We start from the raw sequence: 6,000 nt of genomic DNA, 5'->3' as shown, positions 1-6,000 counted from the left end.
CTGGATTTCTACCACTCACTATCCCTTGAGCCTCAATTTGCTCATTTGTGAAACTGGAAATAAGCATAACTACTTTACAGTGCATTGTTACAAAGGATAAAAATATAAGTGCATTTACTAAGTTTTAATAATTGTTTGTTTTTACTTTTCTCCAGTAAATGGAAATTTTAAGTACAAAACATAGGCAAAGCATTTTTCCAGTGGGCTCTCACAACACCAGTTCTTCATCTAAAGTAGGTTTGTGGGTCAGAGAGGAAAAAGGAGTTCATCATGTTTAGCTCAGGCACTTGCCCTACAGACCCACTGGTTTTTGTTGACCTATAGGCTACAGCCCCTTTTCCCTTCCCATCATTCTCAGGAGTGGCTACTACTTACATTGAAATATCCAGTCATGATGAGGAAGAGAAACAGCAGCCCAGGTTCATGTCTGATATAGTGGAAATAGCACACCCTTGGGAGTCAGCAAGACCCAGCTTCAAATTCCGGCTCCTTCACTGTCTTTGTGATCACTTTGAGGCTTTGTTTCTTTTATCCTACGAATAAAAATAATATCTTTCTTTAAGGACTGTTTTAAAGATTAACATATATGTGCCAGAAGTATATTGGGCTCTGCTTATGTGTTAATCCCCTTTCTCTCCTGTCAGACCCTGCCTATTGTTTCCTAACTACTGCCAAACGTCACTTCAACAATAGGTCCATTTCTAGACATTGTCATACTGAGTGAAGTAAGTCAGACAGAGAAAGACAAATATGACATTGCTTACATGCGGAATCTAAAAAAATGGTACAGGGCTTCCCTGATGGTGCAGTGGTTGAGAGTCCGCCTGCCGATGCAGGGGACACGGGTTCGTGCCCTAGTCCGGAAAGATCCCACATGCAGTGGAGCGGCTGGGCCTGTGAGCCATGGCCGCTGGGCCTGCGCGTCCGGAGCCTGTGCTCCGCAACGGGAGAGGCCACAGCGGTGAGAGGCCCGCGTACCGCAAAAAAATAAAATAAAAAATAAAATAAATAAATAAAAATAAAATAACGGTACGAATGAACCTATTTACAAAACAGAAATAGAGTCACAGACATAGAAAACAAACTTATGGTTACCCGGGGGAAGGGGGAGGAGGGATAAATTGGGAGATTGGGATTGACATGTACACACTACTATATTAGCACAGGGAACTCTACTCAATACTCTGTAATGACCTATATGGGAATAGAATCTAAAAGAAGAGTGGATATATGTATATGTATAACCAATTCACTTTGCTATACAGCAGAAACTAACACAACATTGTAGTCAACTATACTCCAATAAAAATAAATTTAAAAATTAAAAAAAAAGTCAATTTCAAAAAAAAAATCTAGTTCTGTGAAGAAATGATGATGCAGCTTCTGTTTTATTATATTCATTTGTTTTATTTTTTAGATTCCACATATAAATGAAAAGTACAGTATTTGTCCTTGTCTGACTTAATTCACTAAGTATAATATCCTTCAAGTCCATCCATGTTGTTACAGATGGCAAAATTTCATAAAACAAATGAATGAATATAACAAAACAGACTCACAGATACAGAAAACAAACAAGTGGTTACCAGTGGGGAGAGGGGGAGGGGGGAGGGGCAAGATAGGGCATTAAGAGGTACAAACTACTAGGCATAAAATAAATAAGATACGAGGATGTAATATATAACTCACGGAATATAGCCAATATTTTATAATAACTTTCAATGGAGCATAATCTATAAAAATATTTAATCACTATGCTGTACACCTGAAACTAATATAATAATGTAAATCAACTATACTTCAATTTTTTCAAAAAGGAAAAAAACGAAATAATGAGGCAGAGGAGAAACAATAGGCCAGATGAAGAAAAGCAGCCTGATGTTTCCTGTGCAGTGAAGAATTAACCTTACCCAAAGGGAAGTCTGGCCTTTGTCCATGGTTACTGGGAGGTGATCTCCCAGCCCTGGGAATATCCTGCCTGATAGGAGCGTCTTTGTTTTCCTGGGGACTTTGGCCACCAGTCAGTCTAACAATGTGATTTATGGTGGGGATGTGACCCATGCCATATCAATTCCAACCTTCAGAGGAACTGATGACTAAAGGTATTAGCTGGACATCCAGGTAAACTTCAGCCACACAGGATGTGATTGATCCCAAATAAAACTCTGGACACAGTAAGCTTGGATGAGCTTCCACGTTGGCAGTACTCTGTGTGTTACCACACAGCAAGGCTGGGAGTAGGTAATGTCACCCATGACCCCACGGGAAGAGGATGAGCAGAGCCCCACGTCTGTACCCTTCCTGGACTCTGTCCTGTGCCTCTCGCCTTGGCTGACTCCATTCTGCATCCTTTTGCTGTAATACACCGTAACCATGAGTATAACGATTCTCAGTGAGTTCTGTGAATCCTTCTAGTGAATTAGCAAACCCGAAGGGGATTTTGGAACCCTTCAAAATTGCAGTTGGTATCAGAAGTGACAGTCTTGTGGGGACTTCTAACTTGAAGTTTGTCCCAAATTCCTCAACTTTTCTTTTTATTTGCATATAGTTGATTTACAGTGCTGTGCCAATCTCTGCTGTACAGCAAAGTGACTCATTTTACATATATATACATTCTTTTTTAAAATATTCTTTTCCGTTATGGTTTATCCCAGGAGATTGGATATAGTTCCCTGTGCTCTAGAGTAGGACCTTGTTGTTTATCCATTCTAAATCCTCACACTTCTAAAGAGAGGGAAAAAGTCAACAGGGAAGATTTTGCCCCATCCAGGGAGCACACAGCTGGCATTCTGATTGCTTGTGAACAAGCAATCCCTGTAGCACTAGTCTGTGTAATTAAGTACTGTGTCTCTTTACTGATCAAAACCTCTTCCTACCATCACCAGCACAGATAGAAAACAAGCACCCAAAGTTTGTGGGTGTTCCAAACCCAGCAACATAAAGTACGTGTTTAGATATTTTTAATCTTATGTTTCTTTTTTGAGCATATCAGTTCTTTTCATAAGAATTTCTGCAACTAACACCACTTCTGTGATGCAGACCTTTTCAGGTCTACAGCCTCCGTACACCTCTGACACTGAGTCTGAGGACCCACATTGCTGAGGCATATTTATAAGAAATGCTGTTGGCAGGGCACACGGTCCCAGGCTTGCGTAGATATTCAGGGGCAGCCCCTTAGTTAGCTGGCTCGCTACCAGAGTCCATACTTCTCATTCGTTAAATAAAATCTAACACTTTACAAGTAGCTCTTCACAGAGAAAGTGACTTAATGAGTGGAAATTTATTAGTGAATATAGATATTTTTCCAATAAATTATCCACTTAAACAAAAAACTCAGAGAAAAGAGGCAAAGATTTTTATCTTCTGATATTTTTGAGCCCTTTTCCTCCTTACTGTTCTTAGTAACAGAGTGGTCTTCTGGATGGCCACAGTCCTTTAACCAAGAATCATTCATTGAACAAACGTCTACTGAATATCTACCCTGCTTCAAGTCACCACTGGGAACTATGACAGATACAAAGTTGTTTAATTCGTGGAACTCCCCTGCCTTCAAGGAGCAGAGAAAAAAGTTTGCATAACTGCATAATAGCAGCACAAATTGTCACTGGAACTCTGGGAAGGAAGAGGTCACCTGTCTGGACAATCATGGAAATTTGTGATACATTGGCTGGGCTTGAAAGGCTGGTGGTATTGGGGTAAATGAACATGGCTGAGGGGATTTTTAAGGGGATGCATGGTAATAGAAAAACAAAGCCTGTAAGGGAAGGAAAAATAAATTAATTTTCCTAAAGAAAAGGTATGTGAGCTGTAGTAATGGACAGCAAGACAGCAAGGTTGAAGTATTTTAGAACAGTGCTGGGCCAGACACAGATGAATCTACTGGCAAACTTTGTAAAAATAAAGACTCTATGATCACACCTCCAGAGATTCTGATTCAGGAGGTTTAGAATCAAGGCTCAAGGAATCTGTCATTTTTAAAGCACCCTGGTGATTCTGCTGTGCAGCTACGTTTGGGAACGACTAATGTATGGGCAAACTATAGAGGACTTTAAATGCCAAGCTAAAGTGAATGAACGTTTTTTTCTAAGTGTCTGTCCCATAGGTCCTTTCTCTTAAGCTCTCTATTTTCTTTTAACAACTAACAGAGTTCTTTATTAAAAATTCATTTATGATTTCAAAGTATGCCACACTTAGCAATGCAGGAAGAGGGTCCTTCAATATGAGATCACTTGAGGAGGCCTAGAAGGTATACTTCAAGCTCTTCCAAGCAGTGCCTCTCCTGATACCTGTCTCATCATGATGATCCTTCTTTCTAGACAGGTCATCTCCACAATACAAATGTAGTTGCTCAAAATCAGAGAGCAGGGCAACTCTACACAGTGTGGCAAAGGGGATGGTTTGATCAATTATCCATTTCAGTGGGATCCCTCCTGTGGGTCCCCCCAATATCTAAGTACTCAGTGGTCTCATCTCACCAACGAACTACTCAGTCTCCCAGCACTGTAATGCCTTCCCTGTGCTTCAAAATTGCACTTTACAGCCTAGAGGGAGTCCCAGTTTTAAAGAAAAGATGCAATTAACCCTTTACAATTAACCCTTGTAAACCCGAATTTGTATGATTTCAGAAGTAGTATAAGAATTAATGGATTTTAGGCAAAGGTAATATTTTGGGTCTTTGGCCACTTTTTAACACTCCATAAAGTGTGCAGACTCCTCCCACTGTGTAAAGTGCATGGATAAGGAACAAGAGGCTTAGAGCAGAGCTTAGCAAACTTTTTCTATAAAGGGCCAAATAATAAATATTTGGGGGGGGTGCTCTGTGGACCACTAACAGTCTCTATCACAACTGCTAAACTCTGCCATTACAGAATGAAAGCAGCTACAAATAAATGAGTGAGGCTGTGTTCCAATAAAACTTTATTTACAAAAACAGGTGGCCGGCTAGATTTGGCAATAAGGCCATAATTGACTGATGTCTGGTTGAGAGAAATGCGGAAGATAGAAAAGTTTGAGAAAATCAGTAGAAAAACTGTTAGGATTAATAAGAGATTTTGACAAGCCTGCCAGATACCAAATCAGTTACAAGAATAATAGCACTTCTGTACACTAGGTATAACTTTATAGAATGAGATTAAAAATAAGAAACCATTTACAATAGTAACAAAAATTATAGAGAATCTAGGAATTAACCAAGAAATACACAACTCTTCTATGAAGAAAGATATTTATAGAGAACAAAGTGACTATCTCTATAAAAAGAGTTGTAGGACTCCTCAAATTCTCCCCAAATTTATCTGTAAATACAATGCAATTCTGTGGTAGGTAGAATAATGGCTTCCCAAAAATGTCTGTGTCCTAATCCCCAGGATCTGTGAATATGTTACCTTACAAGACAAAAAGAATTTGCAGATGAGTTTAAGGTTATCAGCCTTGAGATGGGAAGATTACCCTGGCTTATCCAGGTGGGGTGATATAATCACAAGAGGCATCAAGAGTGGAGGATCTTTCCCAGTTGTGGTCAGAGAGAAGTGTGACAATGGAAGCAGGGTCAGAGAGATGCTATGTTGCTGGCTCTGAAGATGAAGAAAGGGAACCATGAGCTAAGGAATGCAGGTGTCCTCGAAAGGCTGGAAGAGACAAGGAAACAGTTACTTCTCTAAAGCCTCCAGAAAAGGACGTAGCCCTGGAGACACCTTGACTTAAGCCACATGAGAACGTGTCAGATTTCTGACCTAGAGAGTTGTACAGTAAGAAAGTTGTGTTGTTTTAAGCCACTAAGCTTTTGGTAATTTGTTATGGCAGCAATAGGAAACTAAAGCAGATTTCAATCAAAGTTACAGTTGGAATTTTTGAGGAATTCATAAACTTGGTCTAAAACCTATAATGTCCATAAAAAATTCAGCTTTGAAAAAAAAATAAAAGAATGAAGAGGAAGAGTTGTACATTACCCAGTACTGACATACTGCAAAACCATAATAATAAAAACTGTATGGGATGTAT

Source organism: Delphinus delphis, chromosome 13 (assembly GCF_949987515.2).
Source record: "Delphinus delphis chromosome 13, mDelDel1.2, whole genome shotgun sequence".
Taxonomy (NCBI): domain Eukaryota; kingdom Metazoa; phylum Chordata; class Mammalia; order Artiodactyla; family Delphinidae; genus Delphinus; species Delphinus delphis.
The sequence above is the reverse complement of the archived record's forward strand: the minus strand, read 5'-3'. Positions refer to the sequence as shown.